Here is a 16,215-nt window from a genome sequence, read left to right as displayed (position 1 = left end):
AGAAAAGTCCTGGAGGGTAGCATGGGAGAAGGTGATGAGGGAGCTGGAAAACAGGACATAAGTTGGGACAGGGGGTTCCAGAAGATGGTAGAGGGTCTGGAGAAGTTTTGGAGGTGAGCATAGAAGATGGCATAAGTGATAAGGAAACTAAAAAGCAGGAGGTCTTAGGACAGAAATTGGTGTAGGCAGTTCCAGAGCAAGAGAGAGGCTCTGGAAAAGTCCTGGAGGGTAGCATAGGAGAAGGTGATGAGGGAGCTGGAGAACAGGACAGAAGTTAGGACAGGGGGTTCTGGAAGATGGTAGAGGTTCTGGAGAAGTTTTAGAGGTGAGCATAGGAGATGGCATAAGTGATAAGGAAGCAAAAGAGCAACAGGTCTTAGAACAGAAATTGGTGTAGGGAGTTCCAGAGGAAAGGGAAGGCTCTGGAGAAGTCGTTGACGTGAGCATGGGAGCAGGAGACAAGGGAGCTAAAGAGCAAGAGGTCCTCAGAAGAGTAAAGAGAATGGTGTGGGTGATATTTTAAAACTAGGTTGATAATGGAATCTGGGGAAGGGTTGTGGATGGTTTTGTATTTTGTTGTTGGGATTTTGAATTGTATTCATTGAGTGATCGGTAGCCAGTAAGGTTGGTAAGGTAGATGAGTCTCTCAGCAGCATTGATGATTAGCTGAAGGGTGGATAGCCTATGTAGAGGTTGGCCATCAAGGAAGGAGTTGCATAGTTGAGGTCAGAGATAACCAGGGAGTGGATTAGTAGCATGGTGGAGCCATTGTCTAAGAAGGCACCAATTTTGGAAAAGTTACAGATGTGAAGGCGGCAAGAACTGAATTGTGATTGAATGAGGTACTGAAAGGAGAAGTCAGAGTCCAGGATTACACCTAGTACACTGGCCTGAGGAGAAGGATTACATGATCTTGATGGGAAAGTTGGAAGAAGGGGCACTGAGGATGGAAAATCTTGGAAAGGTTGAGTTTGAAGAAGTGGTGTGACAACCATACTGATATTTCAGTTAGAAAATAAGTAATGCTAGAGGAGTATGAAGGAGTGAGGTGAGGAGTAGAACGATAGATTTGGGTGTTATCAGCATAGAAATGCTTATGAAAGTCATGAAAGGCTGTCAACTGACCAAGGGAGGAGGTGTAGATGGAGAATAGAAGGGGTTCGATGGCAGAGGTCCTTGGTGGACCCTTACAGAAAGAGGAAGAGGAGAGGAGAAGATGAAGTAGCTGACAATAAAGGTGTAATGATATAGGCAGGAGAGTCTTGGTGGCTAAGGGTGTGGAATTGTTTGAGAAGGATCAGGTGGTCAACTGTATCAGAGGCAGCAGAAAAGTCCAATAAAATGTCAAATATACGGGAAACTAACATGAGAGTTTCCATTATATTTGACATCTGAGCTCCATGCGTGTCTTCCCAGGAATGGGGTAGAGCCATGTTATCTCTAGTATGTGTGTGCGTATATAAAGTGGTGATTGACCACATTTTCCTACACCAGGCACTGGAATCTGTCTCTCGCGAACTCTACCCACCACTTTTCACTGCCCCCTTCCTGAGGAGGAAGACTGATACTGCAGGTAATGCTTAGTGTCCTAGGAAGAATAGATGTCTCTGTCAGTGAGTACTTCTTTACCCACCATTCTTCTCTCTCCGTATCTCTCTAAGGCTGATTTTTCTTCCATTATCTAGGAGTTTCAGCTGGGTCATGAACCTTGTTGCTCCTGCTTGCAAGGGTCAAAAATGCTCAGAATTGCATTCACTGGTGGACACTGAGTTAAAATTCATAAAAATGCAGCGCTTAAAAGTTATTTCAAAATGGATAAAATATAACGATATAAAAATATAAAATAGTGACAGTTCGTGGTAAGGTGCTCGATACAGGAGTTGATGGAGACTTCAAACTTCAGTGGTGTGCCAATAAATGATAGTAAAAATACGCACTCATCAGATGCGTATCTTTAAATACGCATGCAATTAGTGTGCTCTAGTGACAGCAGTGGAGTGACGTCACTCTCCGGCAAGATGGCGGCACCCAGAGAGCAGGAATGACACTGAGCTCCTAGCATAGAGGTCCTGAGCTCGGGTGATCGGCCATTTTTTGGTTGGCTCCTTGGCGAGCTAACGTTCATTTATAGAGCCCATCCTAGAAGATATAGGAGCAGAATCCCATGTGGCACCATTCCAGAGGAGGGAGCTGTTCCAATACTAGCTGACAAGCATCCACCCATCCAATAAGGAGGCCTCTGGCTGGATTCTATTTGCACACACCAAGGGAGACGTCTCTGTAGCTGCATACCACCCAGAGGGAGGAGAGTCCGTTAAAATGGCCCAACACATCCATCCCATCCTGAGAGGGGGACCTCTGGTCATACTAATTACATGCGTATTTAAAGATACGCATCTGGTGAGTGCGTATTTTTACTATCATTTATTGGCACGCCACTGAAGTTTGAAGTCACCATCAACTCCTGTATCAAGCACCTTACCACGAACTGTCACTATTTATTTTGTTATATTTTATCCATTTTGAAATAACTTTTAAGCGCTGCACTTTTATGAATTTTGGCTTTATGAGGTTTTTACTTGGTTACCTTTATATGCATTAGCTGTTAAACTATTAAGCGCTCACTGACTATATATTTTATTGGACACTGAGTTGCCTAATATTTCTGGGTCTATTGGATGCAGTGACTCCTCTTTTCCAGGAGTAAGGGTTGAGGAGCCCAACCAGCTGACTTTTAGCCACCATTTGTATCCCATCACTAGAAGGAAACAGCATTCCACTTTAAATTTAGAGGATTCCACCATCACTTCACCTACAACGGTGTCTAGCCTCGGTCCTCAACAACTTAAACATGCTGCTATGGTTTTTCTCTTCATCCTATAATCAGCTGATTTAGTGACAAAGATCTGGATTTCCTGGACAAGCAATTCCTTGTCAATAAATTATTCAGGCCATCCTACCCCTCTCTGCAAATGGTTTACTCCTTCCCAGGTTGACTATCTAGTGTCTTGTCTTAGCAAGTCTTGACCAGTCCCTATTGAAGATTCCTCATCATTTAAGGACCCTCCCCGACATAACGTTGTAAGTACTTTCCCGATCCATCTACTCCTTGGAGGAACTTGTCCTTCAGCCTTTGCCAGCCAACGTTCTTATTTTTGCAGACTTTACCTAAGTGGTCTAAAGTGATGACCAGGCGCCTGCTGGTATTGATCCTCACTTTATTGATTACGTTGACCAGATGACTGTCGCTCCACATTTTATGTGGACGCTGTGTTTTGTCCTGGGTATTCCTTTTAGTTTACATTTGCAGAGCTGCACTTTACTGATGGGACTTGGAAGATAGCACAAACAGTCCTATCACATCGACATACTATCTAGGGTCACTTGACAGTCTACTGTCAGTCACATTTAAAGGATGGTCCGAAGTAGTCATATGTGAAAGCATCACGCAACAGTTTCGGTAAGCCATCTTCCCTTAAATAGTCTCTCTCCGCCTGGGGTCATTAGTGCTCACTGAGTTGAGATCTCTGCACCTTGTCAGGATCCTGTCCAGGACAGAAGCTCTAGAAGATGTGGCATTCCTGCCAGTACCCTGCATGGCTGCAGAAGCACACGTTGGCGAAGATCCATGTGCGGACCATGCATGTGCACTGGTGCATAGTTGCGCACGCATTTGGCTCAGTTTGGTGCCAGACGGCCTTTATAAGGAGGCTCATCACTTCCTCAAGTTGCTGGATGACCTCTAGCTCCCCAGTACCATTGTCTGTGTTTCTTGTTTATGTGATTTCCTGTTACCGACCCGGCTTGCTCTTGGACCTGTCTTTTCTGCCTGACTCTTGACTTGACCCTGGCTTGGCTATCGGATATTCTCCCCCGCTTCTCTGTGTATGACCTCGGTTATCCTATTGACCACATCTGCTCTAACTTCCACCTGGCACTTGACCCTGGCTTGGCTATCGGATATTCTCCCCCGCTTCTCTGTGTATGACCTTGGTTATCCTATTGTCAGGAATGGACTGGCCAGCAATAGTGGGACTCAGCTGCCTTATGAGCTGCAGTACCAGGGCTGGCCAGCGGGTGCTCCCAGCAATCAGAGACTCAACCTTGCAGCCAGTCAAACACCTGGAACTAATTATACTGGTGTATTTAAGGGACATTCAGACCTGCAGACTCTGCCTTGGTGTTGTGTTTCTCTTGGGCCCTGTATCCTGTTCTCTGTTCCTGTCTGATTCTCTGCTGACCCTGCTCTGATCCCTGGCTTGTCTGACCATTCTCCTCTGCCTGACCCTCTGTACCACGCTGCCCGCTACCTGCTGAACCTGGCCTGTGACCCCGACCATTCTCCGCTTGCTCCCCCTGTACCTACCTGCCCGACTGATATTGACCCGGCCTGCCTGACGACCCTTGCATTGTATGTACTGTTATCTGTGGGTGGTTGGTTGGTTTGTTTGCACTGTGTTATGTTTTAGTATTGCACTGCGTTTATGTTTGTATGGTTAGTGTTAATAAATTACATTGTTTATAACATATCTGAAGTCTGCGTTTCCCTGCGTCAGTCACACACCTCTGGTCATACCCGGGAGCCCTGACACCTATTGACCACGTCTGCTCTAACTTCCACCTGGCACTTGACCTTAGCTTTGAACTGACTACTCTACGGTCTTCTGTTTCTCTGAAGGCTTGCACACCGTCCACAGGCGCCACCTATCTGCAGACTCCATTCCAGTGCATCAGTGGTGCTCCTGGGTCTACCTCCAACCAGCACTCCTGCAGGCGACCTGCGCTACTTTGGGCCTGACTCCTGCTGTCTCACACCAGGTACGTGATACCACTCCTCCATGGGTGCACCTCTCCCAAGACCCTCCAGGGGGGATAGCCTCACTTCAGGGAACTCTTGACCTGACCTAAAAGACTTCCATAAGGGTCAGGAAGTCTACAGCCGGCTCTTCTGGGAGCAGGTCTACCTCTCCCCGGCCCTGTTCAGGGCTTCCTTTCGCTGGCTACATCTGTCTAATGGTGGGGTCTCTGGCTCCCATGCCCCAACTGCACTAAGGCTCCTCCCAACCCGACTTATATATGGGAATGGACTCACCAATGACATCACTACAGGAGGGCTCTAACTAAAAGGGGCCTAGCACCTGATGACACTGCTTTCTGTACCAGACACTACCCTGGAACAGAGCCACCTAGTGGCAGACTAGCTAATTTCACCTGCTTACAAGCTTCTATGAATGGAGGAGGAAATCGAACGTGTGGGCATAGTCAGATCTCTTGATGAGTGCCTAAGATAGATCCGTAATGAGCCCTGCAGGACGGGAAGAATACTGATGTAAGGGTATGGCTGGAAGGGGGTGCAGAGGAATGAATATTTTAGTTAAAAGAACCGACCAGTACAAGGGACACTTATTATTGAATGTAAATGCCATCCCTTGTGCTGATTTTTAAAAAATACTTTTCTTTTTAATTTTAAAAATTAAAGTGTTACTAAACTCACAACAGTACAATCAGTCTGTATATACAGGAAAGCATTCTTGTTATACTCACTGTGAAACCTAAGGGGTTAAACCTCTGCATTGTGTAAAAAGGTTGTTTTATCCTGTCTTCTCTGATCCTGCCCTTCTTCCAGTGCCCCCCTCTTATCTCCTGATAAGACACATCGTGTGGAGTCACTCTGCACATGCTCAGTTTGGTGTGTATTGCTAGAGAAGTGTTTTTTTTTCCTTGAGAGGGTGCATGTGATCAGCACAGGGCCAATCAGCGCTGTCCAGACAGAGGTCAGGGGTTCTGCATCCTCCTAGAGAAAACTCCTCCTAGAAGCTGTAACCAGTGCTCTGCTGGACATTGAAGAAGTCACAATACTGATATATACTGCTGATGACAAAAGGTATTTAGAGTTTGTATTTACTAAAATAATTGCATTTCCATGTTGTGTTTACTGTGGGAGACCAGATATAGTGAATGCAGGGTCTGGGGAGACCAGATATAGTGAATGCAGGGTCCCGGGAGACCAGATATAGTGAATGCAGGGTCCGGGGAGACCAGATATAGTGAATGCAGGGTCCCGGGAGACCAGATATAGTGAATGCAGGGTCCTGGGAGACTGGATATAGTGAATGCAGGGTCCTGGGAGACTGGATATAGTGAATGCAGGGTCCGGGGAGACCAGATATAGTGAATGCAGGGTCCGGGGAGACCGGATATAGTGAATGCAGGGTCCGGGGAGAGCGGATATAGTGAGTGCAGGGTCCGGGGAGAGCGGATATAGTGAATGCAGGGTACGGGGAGACCAAATATAGTGACTGCAGGGTCCGGGGAGAGCGGATATAGTGAATGCAGGGTCCGGGGAGAGTGGATATAGTGAATGCAGGGTTCGGGGAGACCAGATATAGTGAATGCAGGGTTCGGGGAGAGCGGATATAGTGAATGCAGGGTCCGGGGAGAGGATATAGTGAATGCAGGGTCCGGGGAGACCAGATATAGTGAATGCAGGGTCTGGGGAGACCGGATATAGTGAATGCAGGGTCCGGGGAGAGCGGATATAGTGAATGCAGGGTCCGGGGAGACCAGATATAGTGAATGCGGGGTCCGGGGAGACCAGATATAGTGAGTGCAGGGTCTGGGGGGAGCGGATATAGTGAATGCAGGGTCCGGGAAAAGCAGATATAGTGAATGCAGGGTCCGGGGAGACCAGATATAGTGAGTGCAGGGTCTGGGGGGAGCGGATATAGTGAATGCAGGGTCCGGGGAGACCAGATATAGTGAATGCATGGTCCGGGGAGAGCGGATATAGTGAGTGCAGGGTCCGGGGAGAGCGGATATAGTGAGTGCAGGGTCCGGGGAGAGCGGATATAGTGAGTGCAGGGTCCGGGGAGACCAGATATAGTGAATGCAGGGTCCGGGGAGACCAGATATAGTGAATGCAGGGTCCGGGGAGATCAGATATAGTGAATGCAGGGTCCGGGGAGACCAGATATAGTGAATGCAGGGACCGGGGAGACTGGATATAGTGAATGCGGGGTCCGGGGAGATCAGATATAGTGAATGCATGGTCCGGGGAGACCGGATATAGTGAATGCATGGTCCGGGGAGAGCGGATATAGTGAGTGCAGGGTCCGGGGAGAGGGGATATAGTGAATGCGGGATCAGAGGAAGGAATAGCACCCCATCCTTGGTGCCAGTGGAAGAAATGGTGCCTCCTTGTTGGTGTCAGTGGGAGGAATAGTTCCCCGAGGGCCCGATAGAGACAAGCACAGGGCCACAGTCTGGAGATCACTGTTTTAGGCTAATCACTTTTATCTTGATTTGGCTGGAGTTCTTCATTAAATAGGCTCTGTAGCCGGGACATTTTTATGCCGGTTTTGCGTGGAACAGAGAAGGTTTAGAACCCTTGTCAGGTTTTTATTGCTGTCTTTTTGGGGAGATTTCCCTTCACTTCCTCCCCCAGAGACACATCAGGAAGGGGAAATGTCTCCAAAGTGAGAGGAATTCCTTCTTAAACCGATATTGGAGTCACCATTGGAAGATGTAAAGCTGAAGTTTAATCTCCTTACATTTTGCCTGGTTCCTCCCCCTCCCCCCCCAACAACATTTTTAAATAAAATCTTTCCATTTTCATTACAAACCTCATTTTATACCCACTGATGTCATCACTGGGTCTCTATGCTTCTCTAGGCAATGCAAACAGATCATGGCTGGTTGGAGGAGCCACAAGGGTTCTGTACATAGCTTTAGCTTTGTGAAAACAGCACAACATCCCGCCTTGGTGCCCCTCCCCCCCACACACACACACACACCTCTTCCCCAGATTAGGCTGGTTTCACACTGATCTGCTTTTCTTCTGTTTTTGCGTTTAAAAAAGTGGAAAAAAATCATGTGACCATGCAGGGGCGGACTGACAACTCATGGGGCCCCCGGGCAATAGGGGATCATGGGGCCCCTGTGTCCTTGCCCAAATTCAAAAAAGCCTATGAAAAAGGTACCAGGGGCATCTCAAGGGGCCCCCTACTGACCCCGGGCCCTCGGGCAGTGCCCGAGTTTCCAAATGGTCAGTCCACCCCTGGACCATGTATTCCTACAGAACTCCACACTGATTCGTTGCAGGCCAGGTGTGTTTTTTAAAATCCTGCTTTCTGCATTTTGGGTGCAGGTAAAAAAAAAAACGCACCAAAGACACACCTCTCCATTGAAATCAATGGAAAGCGCCGCTAAAAGATTTTCAGTTCGCTTTTCGAAATGAGGCTAAGTGGACGGGGCTACCTGCTGTGATCACATGATCAGCCCCTCTCTTCTGAAGAGAGGGAGGTGTTTTGTAGTACGGGTAACAATGCTGTTCCTCTATAGATAAAGATACAGGATGTATACAGATTTTTTTTTTTTTGCCTGTGTATGATGATGTGACCGCTGAATAAAGCTTTGGACCCGTTTGCAGAATCCTTGGTGTGCTGGCGACATATTTTCTCCTTCCTACGGGGAGGTGTGTTTTTGATGCAGGTTTTTTTTACGCTCTGGCTTGACAATATGTACAATGTATAGATAATGATCCAGGGTGTATACAGTATTATAGTATATAGAGGCAATGTCTGCTGTGGGTGTGTAGTGTATATAGTGTATACCAGGGGCGGACTGACAACTCATGGGGCCCCCGGGCAGTAGGGGATCATGGGGCCCCTGTGTCCTTGCCCAAACTCAAAAAAGCCTATGAAAAAGGTACCAGGGGCATCTCATGGGGCCCCCTACTGACCCCGGGCCCTCGGGCAGTGCCCGAGTTTACAAACGGTCAGTCCGCCCCTGGTGTATACAGAGAGAGTTAACTATATATACAGTTGTGACCAAAATTATTCAACCCCCAATGCTGTAAAGGGGTTTAGGGACTATAGTGTACATTTGGAATTGTATTCAGAATCAAATCCTACAAGGACGTTGTAACTACCCAAATGCAACTAAAATGACATCAATTGTTTATGTAATACAGTAGTAAATGGTTCTTATGTGGTTTCTTCATTGCCACAATTATTCAACCCCTTAAAGACTACCACTCTGAAGAACAGAGGTTCATACAGGTGCTTTCCATCAGGTATTGAAAACACCTGTGGATGTCACCGAGCAGCAATCAAGCATAATAAGCACCAATTAGGCAGCTTTAAAATGACTGTGATACTCAGCTCCTTCTAGACATTTACTGGTGTGGTTACAAACATGGTGAAGGCAAGAGAATGGTCCAGGAAGACAAGAGAAGAGGTGATTTCTCTTCACAGGAAGGGCAATGGCTATAAGAAGATTGCAAAGATGTTAAACATACCAAGAGACACCTTAGGAAGCATCATTCGCAAATTCAAGGCAAAGGGCACTGTTGAAACGCTACCTGGTCGTGGCAGAAAGAAGATGCTGACTTCGACTGCTGTGCGCTACCTGAAGCGTAGAGTGGAGAGAAGTCCCCGTGTGACTGCTGAGGAACTGAGAAAAGATTTGTCAGATGTGGGTACAGAAGTTTCAGCCCAGACAATAAGACGCACACTGCGTAATGAAGGCCTCCGTGCCAGAACTCCCAGGCGTACCCCCTTGCTGTCTCCAAAGAATAAGAAGAGTCGACTGCAGTATGCCAAAAGCCATGTGGACAAACCACAAAAGTTGTGGGATAGTGTTCTGTGGACTGATGAAACAAAATTAGAACTGTTTGGGCCCATGGATCAACGCTATGTTTGGAGGAGGAAGAACAAGGCCTATGATGAAAAGAACACCTTGCCTACTGTGAAGCATGGTGGAGGGTCAATCATGCTTTGGGGCTGTTTTGCTTCTGCAGGTACAGGGAAGCTTCAGCGTGTGCAAGGTACCATGAATTCTCTTCAGTACCAGGAGATATTGGATGGAAACGTGATGCAGTCCGTCACACACCTGAGGCTTGGGAGACGTTGGACCTTTCAACAGGACAATGATCCCAAGCATACCTCCAAGTCCACTAGAGCATGGTTGCAGAGGAAAGGCTGGAACATTTTGGAGTGGCCATCGCAGTCACCAGACTTAAATCCGATTGAGAACCTCTGGTGGGACTTAAAGAAAGCAGTTGCAGTGCGCAAGCCTAAGAATGTGACTGAACTGGAGGCCTTTGCCCATGAAGAATGGGCGAAGATACCCGTAGATCGCTGCAAGACACTTGTGTCAAGCTATGCTTCACGTTTAAAAGCTGTTATAACTGTAAAAGGATGCTGTACTAAGTACTAAGATTGAATGTCACTTGGGGGTTGAATAAAACTGATAATGCTGTGAGCACAGAAAAGACATTTGTGGTTATTTCATTATAACTGTTATGTTATATTTGTCTGACCTACAAGTGCCTCTTTAATGTAAATGTAAGCAAGATGACTGAATGATCAAAAGCAATGTCAAACTGGCCAAAACACTCAATTTCAGTGGGGGTTGAATAATTTTGGTCACAACTGTATATATATATACTGACCAGCCACATTATTGGGTCCACCCGTTCTATTGATTGGTAACACAAATTGGTAATCATCCAATCGCATGGCAGCAACTCAATGCATTTAGGCACATAGACGTGGTGATGACGACTTGCTGAAATTCAAACCGAGCATTAGAATGGGGAAGAAAGGGGATTTAACTGACTTTGACCGTGGCGTGGTTATTGGTGCCAGACGGGATGGTCCGAGTATTCAAAAAACTGCTGATGTACTGGGATTTTCACACACAACCATCTCTAGGGGAATCAAGACTCATCAGACCAGGAACATTTTTTTGGAATCTTCTATGGTCCAATATTGGTGAGCCTGTGTGAACTGTAGCCTCCATTTCATGTTCTTAGCTGACAGGAGTGACACCCGGTGTGGTCTTCTGCTGCTGTAGCCCATCTGCTTCAAGGTTGGACGTGTTGTGTGTTCAGAGATGGTATTCTGCATACTTTGGTTGTAACGAGTGGTTATTGGAGTTACTGTTGCCTTTCTATCATTTGGAACCAGTCTGTCCATTCTCTGACCTCTGACACCAACAAGGCATTTTCCTGTACACAACTGCCGCTCACTGGATATTTTCTCTTTTCCAAACCATTCTCTGTAAACCCTAGAGATGGTTCTGTTTGAAAATCCCAGGAGATCAGCAGTTTTTTAAATACTCAGACCAGCCCATCTGGCACCAACAACCATGCCACGTTCAAAGTCACTTATATCCCCTTTCTTCCCCATTCTGATGCTCAGTTTGAACTTCAGCAAGTTGTCCTCACCACATCTAGATGGCTAAATGCATTGAGCTGCTGCCATGTGATTGGCTGATTAGCAATTTATGTTACTAAACAATTGAACCGGTGTACCCAATAAAGTGGCTGGTGAGTGTGTGTATATATATATATATATATTTATTTATTTATTTATTTATTTTTTAATATCGCTTGCTCTGGGTATATTATAGATACTATGTATATAAGGATACAGGATGTATACAGTATTATTATAGTACACTGTTATGTTCTGCTGTGGGTGTGGAGTGTATACAGTGTAAAATGATATAATGTGTATTATAGTATAATGTGTATATATATATATACCACTTCTGGGTGTGTAATAGATACAATGTATACAAGGATCTGGGATGCATGCAATGTATCCAGATCATTAAGTTAGATCATTAAGGTACATTTTAGTGTGTATTATAGTATATCATATACACAGAATGTGTAGAAAACAATACCTGCTCTCGGTATATAGTATATAGAGGCCGTGTCCTGCTGTGGGTGTGCAATGTATACAATGTATCCAGATCATTAATTCATTAATGGGCATTATAGTCTGTGGCTATATAAACATATATATATATATATATATATATAAAAATCACCTGCAATGGGTATCTAATATATATGTATATATACGGATACAGGATGTATTGAGTATTATTATACAATATACAGATCATGTCCTGCAATGGGTATATAATAAATACAATGCATATATAAGGATACGGGATGTATACAGTATTAATGTACTATATACAGACCATGTCCTGCTATGGGTGTGTAATATATACAATGTGTCCATTAGTGTACATTATAGTGTGTGTGATATATAAATATATATATATATAATCTCATCACCTGCTCCGGGTATATATACAGTGTTTTATAGTATATACAGGCCACGTCCTGCTGTGAATGTAGAGTGTATACAATGCAGAGTGGTATAATGTATATTATAGTATATTGTATATAAAACAGCTCCTGCTCCTGGTATATAATAGACATAATGTATATACAAGGATACGGGATGTATAGTGTTTTATAGTATATAGAGGCCATGTCCTGCTGTGGGTGTAGAGTGTATACAGTGTAGAATGACATAATATGTATTTTTATATATATATATATATATATATACACACATCTTCACCCTACTGTGGGTATATAGTATATACAATGTATAGACCAGGACCCGGGATGTATACAGTGTTTTATAGTATATTGAGGCCATGTCCTGCTGTGGGTGTACAATGTATCTAGTATCCCGATGAGGAATGTACATTATAGTGTGTGTCTGTATACATATATATACCATCCCCTGCGGAGGGTATATAATGGGTCCAATGGATGTCTATCCAGGCCATGTCATGCTGTGGGTGTGGGGTGTATACAGGGTGTATACGGGGGATGACATCACAGTATGTAGTATATACCTGCTGTGGGTGTGGAGTGTATACAGGGTGTATACGGGGGATGACATCACAGTATGTAGTATATACCTGCTGTGGGTGTGGGGTGTATACAGGGTGTATACAGGGGATGACATCACAGTACATAGTATACACCTGCTGTGGGTGTGGGGTGTATACAGGGTGTATACGGGGGATGACATCACAGTACATAGTATACACCTGCTGTGGGTGTGGGGTGTATACAGGGTGTATACGGGGGATGACATCACAGTATGTAGTATACACCTGCTGTGGGTGTGGGGTGTATACAGGGTGTATACAGGGGATGACATCACAGTATATAGTATACACCTGCTGTGGGTGTGGGGTGTATACAGGGTGTATACGGGGGATGACATCACAGTATGTAGTATACACCTGCTGTGGGTGTGGGGTGTATACAGGGGATGACATCACAGTATGTAGTATACACCTGCTGTGGGTGTGGGGTGTATACAGGGTGTATACAGGGGATGACATCACAGTACATAGTATACACCTGCTGTGGGTGTGGGGTGTATACAGGGTGTATTCAGAGGATGACATCACAGTATGTAGTATACACCTGCTGTGGGGTGTATACAGGGTGTATACAGGGGATGACATCACAGTACATAGTATACACCTGCTGTGGGTGTGGGGTGTATACAGGGTGTATACAGAGGGTGACATCACAGTATATAGTATACACCTGCTGTGGGTGTGGGGTGTATACAGGGTGTATACGGGGGATGACATCACAGTATGTAGTATACACCTGCTGTGGGTGTGGGGTGTATACAGGGGATGACATCACAGTATGTAGTATACACCTGCTGTGGGTGTGGGGTGTATACAGGGTGTATACAGGGGATGACATCACAGTACATAGTATACACCTGCTGTGGGTGTGGGGTGTATACAGGGTGTATTCAGAGGATGACATCACAGTATGTAGTATACACCTGCTGTGGGGTGTATACAGGGTGTATACAGGGGATGACATCACAGTACATAGTATACACCTGCTGTGGGTGTGGGGTGTATACAGGGTGTATACAGAGGGTGACATCACAGTATATAGTATACACCTGCTGTGGGTGTGGGGTGTATACAGGGTGTATACGGGGGATGACATCACAGTATGTAGTATATACCTCTAGTCACCTGCTGTGGGTGTGGATGGTCGGAGGATGCCGGTCTCTTCCTATGGACCTGATGGTGTTTGTGTGTCTCTCGGTGACGGTCTGCTCCCCGGTGGAGATGACGTTCCTTCCCTCCTTCTCTCTCTCTCTCCCGGTGGGGGTGGCGGGTCTCTAGGCGTACGCCCGGCGTCTCTCTCCCATGTCAGGCGGGTCTGGGTCACCGGCACCGGGTGTCAGGCCTCCATGTAACGGCTCAGCAGCAGACAGGCTGTCTCACGCTGCCAGGCAGTCTCATCCTCCCTCCTCCTCCTCCTCCTCTCTTCCTCTAGAGCTGTCTGTCCCTCTCCTCCCCTCTCCCCTCCCCCTCCAGTCTCTTTACATCAACCTCCAGCTGACAGACAGACAGTGTACGAGATGCAGGAGGGGAGGATGAGGAGGACGGGGGACCACTGATGGAGGATGAGGAGGACGGGGGACCACTGATGGAGGATGAGGAGGACGGGGGACCACTGATGGAGGATGAGGAGGACGGGGGACCACTGATGGAGGAGGATGAGGAGGACGGGGGACCACTGATGGAGGAGGATGAGGAGGACGGGGGACCACTGATGGAGGATGAGGAGGACGGGGGACCACTGATGGAGGATGAGGAGGACGGGGGACCACTGATGGAGGAGGATGAGGAGGACGGGGGACCACTGATGGAGGAGGATGAGGAGGACGGGGACCACTGATGGAGGATGAGGAGGACGGGGGACCACTGATGGAGGAGGATGAGGAGGACGGGGGACCACTGATGGAGGAGGGGAGGATGAGGAGGACGGAGGACCACTGATGGAGGAGGAGGAGGACGGGGGACCACTGATGCAGGAGGGGAGGATGAGGAGGACGGGGGACCACTGATGGAGGAGGAGGAGGACGGGGGACCACTGATGGAGGAGGATGAGGAGGACGGGGGACCACTGATGGAGGAGGATGAGGAGGACGGGGGACCACTGATGGAGGAGGGGAGGATGAGGAGGACGGGGGACCACTGATGGAGGAGGGGAGGATGAGGAGGACGGGGGACCACTGATGGAGGAGGAGAGGATGAGGAGGACGGGGGGCAACTGATGGAGGATGAGGAGGACGGGGGACCACTGATGGAGGAGGGGAGGATGAGGAGGACGGGGACCACTGATGGAGGAGGAGAGGATGAGGAGGATAGGGGACCACTGATGGAGGAGGAGAAGATGAGGAGGATAGGGGACCACTGATGGAGGATGAGGAGGAGAGGGGACCACTGATGGAGGAGGAGAGGATCAGGAGGACAGGGGACCACTGATGGAGGAGGAGAGGATCAGGACAGAGGACCACTGATGGAGGAGGAGAGGATCAGGACAGGGGACCACTGATGGAGGAGGACAGGATGAGGAGGATAGGGGACCACTGATGGAGGATGAGAGGATCAGGACAGGGGACCAGTGATGGAGGAGAAGAGGATGAGGAGGATAGGGTACCACTGATGGAGGAGGAGAGGATCAGGAGGATAGGGGACCACTGATGGAGGATGAGGAGGAGAGGGGACCACTGATGGAGGAGGAGAGGATGAGGAGGATAGGGGACCACTGATGGAGGAGGAGAGGATCAGGACAGGGGACCACTGAAGGAGGAGGAGAGGATGAGGAGGATAGGGGACCACTGATGGAGGAGGAGAGGATCAGGACAGGGGACCACTGATGGAGGAGGGGAGGATGAGGAAAACAGGGGACCACTGATGGAGGAGGAGAGGATGAGGACAAGGGACCACTGATGGAGGTGAGGATCAGGAGGACAGGGGACCAGTGATGGAGGAGGAGAGGATGAGGAGGACAGGGGACCAGTGATGGAGGAGGAGAGGATGAGGAGGACAGGGGACCAGTGATGGAGGAGGAGAGGATGAGGAGGACAGGGGACCACTGATGGAGGAGGAGAGGATCATGATAGGGGACCACTGACAGAGGAGGAGAGGATCGTGACAGGGGACCACTGACAGAGGAGGAGAGTATCAGGACAGGGGACCACTGACGGAGGAGGAGAGACTGAGGAGGACAGGGGACCACTGATGGAGGAGGAGAGGATCAGGAGGACATGGGACCACTGATGGAGGAGAGGATCGGAAGACAGGGGACCACTGATGGAGGATGAAAGGATAACGAGGATAGGGGACCACTCATGGAGGAGGAGAGGATGAAGAGGACAGGGGACCACTGACAGAGGAGAAGAGGGTCAGGACAGGGGACCACTGACGGAGGAGGAGAGGATCAGGAGGACGGGACCACTGAAAAAGGAGGAGAGACTGAAGAGAACAGGGAACCACTGATGGAGGAGGAGAGGATGAGGAGGACAGGGACCACTGATGGAGGAGGAGAGGATGAGGAGG

At 47.7% G+C, this 16,215-nt stretch overlaps 1 protein-coding gene across 2 annotated transcripts in view; it reads right to left on the bottom strand.

Moving 5' to 3' along the window:
• Positions 1-14,126, bottom strand: part of GABBR1 (gamma-aminobutyric acid type B receptor subunit 1) — a 291,334-nt gene extending 277,208 nt beyond the window's left edge. The window contains exon 1 of one of the 2 annotated variants that reach the window (XM_089660238.1): positions 13,827-14,126. The gene's annotated coding sequence lies outside the window, so the exon portion shown is untranslated. The remainder of the gene's footprint in view (positions 1-13,826) is intronic. The other variant, XM_089660239.1, reaches the window with a different exon arrangement.
• Between the last annotated feature and the right edge of the window lie 2,089 nt (positions 14,127-16,215).

Source organism: Staurois parvus, unplaced genomic scaffold (genome assembly GCF_062004578.1).
Source record: "Staurois parvus isolate SC_StPar_1 unplaced genomic scaffold, SC_StPar_1.0 ptg001220l, whole genome shotgun sequence".
Lineage (NCBI taxonomy): Eukaryota > Metazoa > Chordata > Amphibia > Anura > Ranidae > Staurois > Staurois parvus.
This window is presented reverse-complemented; position numbering and strand designations above follow the sequence as displayed.